General features: G+C 39.4%; 1 protein-coding gene across 1 annotated transcript in view; it reads right to left on the minus strand.

The window, feature by feature from the left end:
• The window catches only part of brsk2b (BR serine/threonine kinase 2b), a 216835-nt gene that overhangs the window by 110561 nt on the left and 93434 nt on the right, over positions 1-12840 (minus strand). The gene's annotated exons all lie outside the window — the stretch shown is intronic.

The raw sequence follows: 12840 nt of genomic DNA on the forward strand, positions 1-12840 counted from the left end.
TCCCTGCAGGGTTACCCAGGAGGCCGAGGGCTGTAAACACCTGACGGGTCCCCGCTACTCTTTCATGCCTGAGAGTCATTATAGAGCCTGAAGGGCAGTGTGCGACGGTCGCCCCGATATTGGGAAGTGTACAATCCCCACACAGGCGCCGGGACGTCCTGGAACCGCATGAATATTTCATCTCCGCGTAATTGCTTTGGACAGACATGTGTCAAAGCACAAACAGGCACCAGCAGCGTAACATGCTCACCTACCGAACTTTGCCAGATTACAAAGCACCAAACTTGGGCAGGGAACAGAAATGTGGAGAAGAAAGTCCAGGTAACATTTGCCAAGAACAGGCAGGTGAAAAGGTGTGTGCTTGCCCACTTGGAGCAAAGCAACAAAGTCCTCCGAGAACAAATTATTCAAATTACAAATAAACGCTAATAGCTTCCAGCAAAACTCTCCAGGATAATATGGATAAGCATTGAGGGCTACTGGGCAGAAAACACAAAAGCCCTGTTTGCAAGGCAAGGCGAATTTGGATTTCAGTCAAATGTATGAATAAATGCATACATAACAGGAAAATTAATTGTGGAACACATGTTAGACAGAGAGAGTGGGCGTCAAGGGGGCATTTGCAGAAACAGCAGGCAAAGCCTTCACATGGCCTAAAAATGGAGTCATATATCCACATATGTGCTGGCACAAACATACATGCCATATGTATGCCTAAGTAGAGACTATCGTTCCCATACCTCTTCCCTCAACCACGGCAAGCATGGATGAACCCTCACTATACACTCTCAGAAATAAAGGTAGTAAACTGTCACTGGGGCAGTTCCCCTCTTGTCACTGAGGTGGTACCCTCAAGGGTACATCTCAGTACCTTGAGTCAAGGAACATAACTGTACCATAATCCATTGAAATTATATATTATATTTTCTAAGTTATATTGACTCCACACACCCCGTCTCGTCTCGAGTCTTTTCATTTTATTGTTGTGTTTTAAAACATTAGGCTATGAAAAGGTACAAATACATACTTTTCTCCTGGAAAAACTTATTTACGGTAAAAATTAGACCTTAAAAACCACTGTTGCTCCTTTGAGGATACATTTACATTGTTAGTACCTTGATGAAGGAAAAATGTACCTGCACAGAAGCTCTATTTGTAACAGTGTATCTCCAAGTGTCTGAGGTAGAAATGTCCAACGCTGTTCCTGCACATTATACAAAAGGTTTGGAACTAAACTGTGCGAGAAGGTTACTCAAGAGTTTAGGCTACGTTTTTTCCTTCTCCTGTAAAGTTATAATTTTTGAGATATGAGGTTTTGTTCCGACAGCAGCGATACATACATATAGAATGGAAAAAAAAATGTTTTTTTCTTTCTTCCATTCTACTGGAATGGCCCACCTCTAGGGGGCCTGCAGAAAGACCTTAACATGATATAAAGATTCTACACCAAGTAAAGTTTTTCCTATGAGCAGGAAGCTGTAGTGTAGTGTTGTGTAGTTTGGAATGAAATGTATTGTGTGTTATCTTATAATACGCTTTGAAATACGCTTTGAACTAAGCATGCAACAAAAAACTGTGAAGAACGTCAGGACACATGCAGCTGATATTGCAGCTCAAATTAAATGAAATGAAGACATGTAGGCAGAGCCAAACATGGGAATTATTCAAACAACAAGATGTCAAAAATGTACAGTGGATTATGTGTGACTTGGAGATATCATTTTGTAGATCTGCTAGTTGTGTATTAAATCACAATAACCTATCGACATAAAATAATTTTATATTTCAGCAGTAAAGGAGGTTTAAATTCCCATATCTATGCTAAACTCTACAGCAGTGTAAATCTACAGGAGCCTGGTTTGACACCTCTACTGCATACTCCACCAACTTCCTCCAAAAACCCTTACGGTGAGTAAACATCTTAAATTCATACAGCAAGCCTCCAGTGGCTGAGGAGCGAGGCAGCCATGGAAACGGATGTTTGAGCTTCTAACTGCGGCTAAGCAGAGAAGCTGCAGTCACATTGACCCTCTTCAGTCACTGCACTGTGCAGAAAAACAGATAAACATGGGTGAGTCAACCGTGGCTGAGTTCTCCGCAGAGCCAGTCAGCGAGCAGTGTTCTTGTCATTTTTTGCAGAGAAAAACAACACTCTTCCATGAGAGATTTGTCCAATAACACTTTGCAGATAACTCCACGGGCTGAGGCAGCTGAAGGAGGCATGTGTGAAGGGAGCTGTCGCATTTCAGTGTAAAAGCAAATCGGAGCAAAAAATTACTAAATATGCTGAACTAAAACATCAAAAAATAAAACAAAGAAGGACACAACAACAAAACATGGCACAGAAAATAATTAATTTCTGAGAAATTAAAAGAAGAATTACACAAAAAAACTGAAATGTGGGGCATATTGACTTACAAACTGAATATATATCAATATTAATTGGAACTGTCCATGCTCCACCCATAAACATGTTCCTTTGTGGTTCCTGTTGCAAGGTTGGACAAGCTGTACAGAACACTTGCAAAAATCCCATTTAACGTAAAACCCACTGTGTAGAGTCGGTACATAACGTTTTCAGTTTAAAATGTTACGATACCAAGTTGAACATTGTTGCTGTAGCTGATCAAAACTCTAGGTTAGAAAAACGACAATGAATTTGCCAACGTGCTAACATTAGCTTCAGACTGGAAGAATCCATAGGTGTTTCCATCCTTCCACTGAATACAACTCAACTCTACACTCTTAAAAAGATGGTTCTTCAAGCGTTCTTTAGTAAAGAAAATGGTTCCATACAGAACCATGAACACTCAAAGAACCCTTTGCATGATTAAAGCGTTCTTTGCATTGTTAAAGGGTTCTTCAGATTGATGGAGATATAGCACCAAAAAGGGTTCTTCTATTGTTATAGGCTCGACATCATAACAATAGAGGAATCCTTTCTGGTGCTATTTTGCAAAAAGTTTCCATACAGAACCATCTACACCACATTCTCTCAATCTGACGAATGGCTTAACGATGCAAAGAACCTTTTAATTATGCAGCGGGTTCATTGAGTGTTCATGGTTCTATCTAGAACTATTAAGAACCCTTGAAGAACCATCTTTTTTAAGAGCTCTGTATGAAAAGATTTGTAGCTGTCAAGAAGTCAAAGAAGGTTTACCTTTTGAGTGTAACAGAGAAATGAAAAACAATGGATGATGTTTTAAATGCAGTTCACCTCTAAAAACTCGAATACAAGCAGAGGTACAGCAACAGTGTCATGTTTCCTTTGATGACATGGAAGTCTATGTTAGCATGTTAAAGCATGTCCCTGTAGCCACACCTCCCCTCTAACCAACACAGGTCACTAACAGATCGATAAGCGGGAGCTCATCAGTTACAGTGAAAGAGCCTGCCTGTGACCTTCAGAGGAAAAAGGCATCCATAATGACCAGGGATTCCCCCATTTACCACCTGCATGTGTCAAACACAGGCTTACTGGGGGTGTAAATCTCCAAGCACAAGAATCACTACTCAGAATTATTTTTAAAAACATGCTGAACAAACAAAAGTGACTGAATAGGAATTTACACAGTAGTGAAAAGCCGACAATAAATACAAGCTCTTATATTTTGTATACAAGAGTGAAAGATACAGAAGATTTTTCTTTTTTGAGTTAGAAACATAAGAAACATACATTATTTTTTTTCTACAGATAAAACTGAAATTATGGAATGTTCTGTATATGAACTCAAGAAAGTGTTCTGTATATACAGAGTATGAACAGAATTTTCCATTAAAAAGGTGACAGAATAATTCATTAATTTTAAACTTAGATAAGTTATCTAATGTTTTTACAGTGTATAACAATCCATTATAATCAATTCTAATGCTACAAAATCGATGCAATGAATTGGTGCATTTTTACACCAATAATACTCACTCATACATTCCTCTTTCTCACACTACTGTCCTCAACATCACACAGAAAGGTCACCCAGAAGCCCACTCAACAATATCTGCATTAATAGAATCCCTCTATAGTCTGTTACTGCCTACTGCTGGACACTTAAGGGTTCCAATCTACTAGCTTCAGCAGAAGAGCTGATGCAGACAATAGGCAGCCATGCTGCAGCCATGCCAAGCCCTGCAGTCCCACGCTTATCTATTTTTGATTAATGCACTCAGCGTCAGCATAAAAGACTTCATAATTATACAGCAGCCGAGGCAAAAGCAGCCTGCTTGGGTCCAAATGGAATGTGTGAAAACACTTTACTTGCAGCCTGCATATATGACGCATTGTGATGCATGCATGATTCATATCCCCAGCCGCTCATAAGGTCCCACTGATTAGTGTTTCCTGTTTGTCACCATTTACTGACAGCCTACAGATTGATGATTAGTTTTTATTTAAAAGCTGAGTTTCACAATTTTGCAGTAACATGTAAGTCTACTGTGTCCTGATGTCTGCTAAGGACATTTTTCACACCTCCAAAGTTCAGTCTTAGAAGTTGGCTGATTTTTCTACTTCTCATGATCCATGTTATCCCATGATCCACATGTGGGGTGTTCAGTCCACTGTTTTGAGAACACCAGCAGTTTCTTTCTTTGATTTAAATTTTCTCCTTTTTGTCTGTTTTCTTTTGCCAGTGAGGTTCTTCCTGGCAGCTACACATCCTTTCAGACCCATAGCGCTGAGTTGTCTTCTCACAGTGGAAGGATGGACAGAAACACCTGCGGATGTTTTCAGATCTGAAGCAGCTTGATTTTCTCCTCTCTCTCAAAGATGAAAGCTTTAAGTGCTGTTTATCTGATGGGGGACAGTTTTGGTGTTTACCAGGTCTTGCAATTGGTTGTTGGGAGACACATTTCCTCTGTAGCTTTTAATCATTTTTTTTAATTCTAGTTTTGGAAACTCCTGTTTGTCCACTTATTTTCCTTTGAATTTTCCCTTCCTTACACAGGTGGATTATCTTATATCTAATCTCCTCAAAAAAATACAAATAAATAAGAGGTGGTCTCTGACTTTTGCACAGTACTGCACATCCATAAATAAGTGCATAAATGGCAAGACAAAAGACTTTAAATATTCTGATAAAATTAATCTATAAACAGACAAGTTAACCCTTAGAAGCAGTTGAAGTAACTAGCAGTTATTACCAGTACTAATTATTTTGTAATTTTTTTTTTAATTATTTCTTAAAGCTCATTGAAACAAGTGGAGAAATTCAGCCAATTTCAAACTATACTACATTTGCAATCCTAAGTAAAAAATTATTATTATCATGATATGATTATGATATTAGAATTACTATTATGATTATGAGTCTTGTTATTATGATGTTTTAAAATTAATGGAAAGTTATTGTTGTGTATAGAGTCTTGTTCTGCATAAAGAAATGATGCAGTTACATTTAAACAGTAGAGCAAAATGACAGTAATAACTAATTCTAAATAACAGTAATAACTCCACCTCTTCTCGACCTGTAAGGGTTTGATTCCCGCAGTGGCTCAGAGGCAGTATGCACTAAGTAAGTGTACAGTAAGCGGATGTGATGAGGGCTGTGTTCTTTGACAAACAGCAGAAATGCAGCATCTGCTCCAGCACTGAGGACAACACAAACACAAAGCTCTGCAGCCAGCAGCAAACACACCCAACATGTCAAGCATCATCCTTTGTGTCTTTTTTTCCTGTCTGTGTTTTGGCAGTGAAAATCTCTCAATTAGGCTTTTTATAGCTCCTGGCCTGAGGGGCCACAGTAAGGGGGGGTTGTCTGGAGATCGCCATCAACACCATATTATCCACTGCTATCGAGTAGCTAGCCATGAGCCTCCTGCTTGACTTCAAGGGGCTATTTTTACCAGCAGCCTCTATAACCTGCAGAGCAGACATGCAGTTTTTCGCTTTTCATATCTGGTCTGGGAGACCAACCATGTGGCCTTCTCCTTCACTCTGACCTACCGGGAGCAGTCACAGAGCACTTGGTCATGGAGAGCAAGGGTTTTATTTTGGCCAACCAAATTTGATCAACACTGTGATATCATTGTGAGTTTGTGTGATCAACACAATGTTAAAAGAACAGAACTACCTCACATACACTGTCAGGAACGTAGCGTTAGAAAGCTAACATGCTTTCCTGAGCCAGACCTGAATCCTGTTCTCCTGAGTATAGAGTTAGTTACCTAACTACTCTGCTATCATGTAAAATACTTCAAACATGGTGACTATTCTGAATTCGGAGTTGTCTGTCAAGTGTGTGAAACAGTAATGGCTTCTGTCACAACAAACCTGCATCACCAGAATGCAATAAAACAATGTGATAGAGTAATATATAATAATAATGACTAATAAGGGAGACCATTTTTCTTGCTATCTTAAGTGCAGATACACTGCTGTATTAGCTCAAGTGTAGTTTTTTAAGTACCCAGTTGGAGACTTCAGTATCAGAATCTGGCCAAAATTCACTGCATTCCGTTGCCTTGTCATTTTCAAACATCTGTTTATAAGTTGGAGCAACACTTTATAATACTTCATAACTAAAATATTCAATGACATATGCATAAACTCTAAATAACACTCTCAAAACGCATTAAGTATTTATGAACAGTTTCTGTCAAGATGACATAAAATGTTTAATGAAGTAAATGATATTGTCATTGTATTGGCATAAGAGCCTATAAACCAGTGATTCTCAGAGCAGTCCTCAGGGAACCTCAGACTGTCCATATTTTTGCTCTGTCCTTATGTGTTGGGAGTTGGGATTGAGTAAAAATGTGAACAGTCTGGGGGTCCCTGAGGACTGCTTTGAGAACCACTGCCTTAAACTACAGAGATGGACATTTGTTTCTTTGTAAGCTTCATCTTGGCAGAGGCCTAGTTAAGATCACCATATTCTCTATGAAAATGCCCTCAAGCCAAAATGATATAGGAAAATGTACAGGAAAATATGCATGAAAATGATCACTTCAGCTTGAGGGCATCAAAACCATAGAACTGATATGATGGTTTAATTAGGTCTCTTCCATTGGAATGATGTTATAAATGGAACACATTTCCATCACTTTAGTTTAAGAGCCCTAATGTCAATACAATGTCACACACTCCATATGACTTCTTACATCATTTTCTGAATTTGGACTTCAGCTGTTCATAAATACTCAAGTATTCCTTTTTTTATTATATTCTATTTAATGCTAATTTATGTGTTGGGTAGCCTTCAAATAATGTGTTACCCAATTTTCTATGTTCAAACTGAGCTTTATGTAGCAAACTACATCATCTGTCATACAGTCCTATGCAAACGTTTGGGCATCCCTGATCAAGGTTCACGTTTTGTTGATTTTCTAAGTGAAAATAAGTAAACACATCCACTACAGAGAACACACTTCTGCACATTGTAATGCACAATTACTGTTTATTTGTGAGATTTAACATATTGGAAAAAAGCTAAAACATAAAATGTGGCCTGTGCACTGTGTGTTATATTTTTTTTCAATTTTAAACTGCAAAAATGTAAACTGTGCAGAAGATTTGTATCAAAATGCTATTTTTAAGTTTGTTTCCAGTAGAGAATGTGTTAGAAAATGTGTCTTAGAAAATCAACAAAACATGCAATGTGACCACGGGGTGTGCAAACTTTTATATGCGACCGTACATGACCGCTGGTAACATTATGCTAGCTCGCTAGTAAGTAAGCTAAGTACTACATAACTTACAACAACAAAAAGAGAATGGCAATATACAACAAATCTCATTCAAAACCTGAAAATTAAGCCACACAAAGCAATTAATAAGTTATTTATTATCATTAATTATTAAGTTTAGGCATGTTAGGTTCTGACTTTTCCAGAAAAAGTTCTGACTTTTCCAGAAAAAGTTCTGACTTTTCCAGAAAATTACAAAATTTGCTTAGCTAGCTAATTAAACACTGTGCTACATACAGCCATGTTGTGAGTCAAAGCTGATAATGACACTGAAATACAGGCTTTGATTCCTCACAATGTCTCATTCAGCACTATGTCACAACATATTAACTAGAACTTTGTGGGAGCATCTGGATTTTTTCATTCGCATTAAATCCGACAGTGAACTGAAACTGTGGAAATGGTGACCTGATAAAGCAAATCATATATGTGTGTGCATGTATTACGCTAATATTAGAGTACTATCAAAGCGCTAAGCCTTGTAAGGCTCAGCACTAAAGCAAAGCTTTATGTCTCTGTGACAAAATCTCAGAGAGCGTGAGGAGCGCCATTCTGCAGGTGACTGGCTTTATGAGAGAAGTCATTTGGAAGCCCAACAATGTGCCATCTGGGGCTGTCACAGCTATGATTGATGATGGCCTAATCTGAAAATGAATCACATACACACAAAATAAACGAAAACAGGCTTGGCTTCAGTGGCAGCAAAAGTCCTCCATAACTTTGACAACCCCATAAAAAAGGTAGTGGAGAAGCTAAACAGTGAGATAGTGGCAGGAACCGAGCCTCTCAGCGTGCCCATAAACACGAGGTTCACTCGACTGGAGGTCTCTCTGAGAGCTCTTCACCTAAACCAACACAACAGCCTGTTGGTAATACAATTGAAAATGCCATCTGCTTATTGCAAATGAAGAGACTTAATGGGACTTGCCTGAGGGTAGATAGTGGCACCCTGTCTACCCCATATCCCTCCAACCCCCCCAGTCCAGACTGCTGCTGTGCAAGCGTGGGGCAATATGAAGTCAAATGAATGTCTATATTGATCTATATTATATTGACCTCCAGTCAATGATGATATTAATAAAATAATAATGTTTTTGTGGTCACTTTTATACCACCATACCTCCCATCCCTATACAGTGAAATGAAATACTGCAGTTCTTTTGTCGTTTCACTCCGGAGGTGATAACGAGATAAAATGGCTCCAAGGGCAATACTGGGAAGGACGACTGTTATCATAGCATTTTTGCTATAAGGAATAATTTAGGCTAAGTTCTAGTGTTTTAGAGCCAAATTCTAGAAGAACCACTCAAGGTGGATATCACAAACTCTTTGTGACTAAAAGCTTGTCTGCGGCAGCGGCCACTTAACACTTAGTCAAGCTTCCTCTTTATCGTTCCCCAGAGGCTTTGGAGAATCAATGAACTGTTGATTCCCGCAGCACTAACCAAAAGCTGTGCCTAACAAATTGGGAGTCTATTTCGTATCATAAAGGCCTCGGTTCAAAAGCAGCAGGCTAGCCAGTCCTGTAGCCTCAAGGTGCAACTTCCCAGATGCGAAAGGGATCGGGTGCCAGACAGATTTCCAGCTGCTCCCGGGCGTCGCACATGCTCCGCTAGCAACTTGGGTCTGGTTCAAATAAAGAGGCTACGAGCCAGCAGCATTAAATATGTGTTTATTGCCCTTAATGAAAGCCAAGGGGAGCCAAATATATCCTCAAGGGCTAAGCTGTTATCTGTTGCCTCATGGCAGGCTGTGAAAGTGACCAAGATGTCTGTGGATTGGAGAAAAAACAGACTATCCAGAGCTGTTTTAAGACAATTAGACAAACAAAAATAATAAGATTCCACCAAAACAAAACTAACACAATTCCTTGATTTTCAAATAATAGGTTTAGCAAAGATAATGTACACTGGTCAAAGACTGACTAGCCTGCAATGCTATCCATAATACTAACCTAACCCTATCTCTTAGCAGCTAGTAGCTAGCAGCTAGCGAGACAGCTGTGGGCAGGCCTTGAGCAAGCTCTGAGTCCTGGAAGCCTATGGAAAGTATAATTGGGGGGAGTGTGGGGGTGTATATGGAGGTAAGAGTCATTATACTGGCCACCATTGTTGGGCCTGTTGACATCTCTTTCAAGCAATGGCTAATTCCATCGCCGCTCGGGCTAAATCAATGTGTCAGCAGTGACTGGCTCATTATCCTGCTGCCTGCTGTATATTAACGGCTCGCCGCGCTGATTTCGATTAGCCAGGCCTGCCTCTCAACACATCATCTGCACACTTTCTCACACGTGGCCTTTTTATTCTCTCTCTCTCTCTCTTTCTGGCTGTCCACTCAATGGAAACAAAGAAGTCTCCATAATGGCTCTTCTACAGCTGACTCTAGTGACAGAGGTGAGGACAGAAAAGGTTCACTGACTAGAGAACAAATTAAAGGGGAATTCCATCCATTTTTCAATTTTTTTCAAATTTTTTTCACTTTAAAAAGTTGCTGAGATGTAAACAAAGTCACTTAAATTGATATGCTAAGAAATGGTTCATTGCAAAGAAACGTACAGATCCTGTTGATCCAAACAATAATAGGAACCAGAGTTGACCAAATGACCAGTGAACTTGCATGTGTCATCTGACTGCTGATAGACTGAAATCGCTGATAATGATTACATAGTGGCAAATCTGAAAAACCTAAAAAAAGTTTTCTTTAGGGACTGTTTAGCCTTACAACACCCTGTATGCACCTCTCCACCATCTCATCTCCAAAATATGAAATAAAACAGTATCACAGGCGTCAGGCATTCATAACCATTTCATGCAATATTTTTCTATCATTACCACTGTGAATAATTCTGACTCTAGAATTAACACATTACATCAATCCGGTCTGAATGACTTCATTTACACCTGAATGACTGAATCTTTGAGAAATTACAGAGAAATTTCTCTTTAATATGGAGCTCAAGGGCGCTACCTTGTTTGCTGACCACAATGGACCTTGGCTGCAGATCAAAATGGAATCATTTAAAATGGAACACATCAAATAATTTATCACTATGTGATGAAAAATGGCATAGTGATGATAACTACAACTGCACAATATCACATCAGCATCACAGTAGTATACAATACAACTCAGAAAAGCACGCCAGACATACGATTGTTTCTATGCTCATTGTACATACACTTACTATATAGGTGCATTTTGTAGTTCTACAATTACAGACTGTAGTCCATCTGTTTCTCTGCATACTTTGTTAGTCCCCTTTCACCCTGTTCTTCTTTGGTCAGGACCCCCATGGACCCTTACAGAGCAGGTACTATTTGGGTGGTGGATCATTCTCAGCACTGCAGTAACACTGACGTGTTGGTGGTGTTTAGTGTGTGTTGTGCTGGTAGGAGTGGATCAGACACAGCAGTGCTGCTGAGTTTTTAAACACTGTGTCCACTCACTGTCCACTCTATTAGACACTCCTACCTTGTCAGTCCACCTTGTAGATGTAAAGTCAGAGACGATAGCTCATCTGCTGCTGCACAATTTATGTTGGTCATACTCTAGTCCTTCATCAGTGGTCACAGAACGCTGCCCACAGGACGCTGTTGGCTGGATATTTTTGGTTGGTGGACTATTCTCAGTCCAGTAGTGACACTGAGGTGTTTAAAAACTCCAGCAGCACTGCTGTGTCTGATCCACTCAGACCAGCGCAACACACACTAACACACCACCACCACATCAGTGTTACTGCAGTGCTGAGAATGATCCACCACCCAAATAACAGCTGTTCTGTGGTGGTCCTGTGGGGGGCTTGGGGGGCCTTTCCCACTGAAGAACAGGGTAAAAGGGGGCTAACAAAGTATGCAGAGAAACAGATGGACTACAGTCTGTAATTGTAGAACTACAAAGTGCACCTATATAGTAAGTGGAGCTGATAAAATGGACAATGAGCGTAGAAACAAAGAGGTGGTCATAATGTTATGCCTGATCGGTGTGTATGTATATATATATATATATATATATATATATATATATATATATATATATATATATATATATATATATACACATACATACACACACACACACTATACTAACATCTCTCTCTCTCTCTCTATATATATATATATATATATATATATATATATATATGCAACTACTTAAATCATTTAAAACAGGACATGGACATTTCATTCATAACTATTAGACCTGTTTTTAAAGTGTTACCATGCTTACATACAAGATCGAATAGTTTTGTTTTAAAATATATATATATTTTCCCATATCAATATTTTGAACACAGCCCTAATGGCAATAGTGCGAACACAGACTCCTTCAGTCCCTTAGTAATAACAACACCTTCATGGCTCATTATAACTGCTAATGTCCCTCTTAACAACATATACATTACCTGTACCGACCGTGGAACAAACCCAGCGCCCCACATTTACGTCATGTAGTAAGTTAACATGATTGAGGACATACAGAATTGCATTAGAGATAGTCACTTATACCAGCTGAAGAGGTATCGACCAGCTCCCTGTTACCGTCCACGGATTTACCGCTGTGACACCTCACTGTCACTCCCCCGCCCCCAGCCTCGACCAATCAAGTTATCCCACCGCTGCGCCTTCAGCCAATGAGCTATTGATTAACTGCCTTTGTTACTTCTCAAATGAGACTTAGGACGAGGGGATCAGAGCGACTCTGGAGACCGAGCTGCAGACAGAGCGGACATAAATAACCAGGATTTATTATTTCACGTATAATTCACTCAATGCATTCATCACGCAAATAGGCTCAAATATGTTCTCAGGAAAGCACAGTATGAGCACAAATTTAGCAAGATATTTTTGCAATCTTTTTTCGAGCCACGAATAGCAGCACTGCACGTTCCCCTTAAAAAAAAAAGAACTTCATGAGAATACAGAGGAGGAAGACTCTATTCACGAGGCCGCAGAGGACAGCATAATATCTGTACCTTATACTCGCCTGGTGGGGGGCTTTTAATCATAAATTGATATTGTCTTTAACCCCTTAAAAGGCCAGGGCCTATCAGCAGGCCCAAAGTTTTATTACACACATTACACACTTTTATAACCTAAGAATAGCTCAACCAGTTTGTACTGAAGTCCCTGTAGTTACTGAATAATAAGCCTTAGTATG

This window comes from Colossoma macropomum, unplaced genomic scaffold (assembly GCF_904425465.1).
Source record: "Colossoma macropomum unplaced genomic scaffold, Colossoma_macropomum, whole genome shotgun sequence".
Lineage (NCBI taxonomy): Eukaryota > Metazoa > Chordata > Actinopteri > Characiformes > Serrasalmidae > Colossoma > Colossoma macropomum.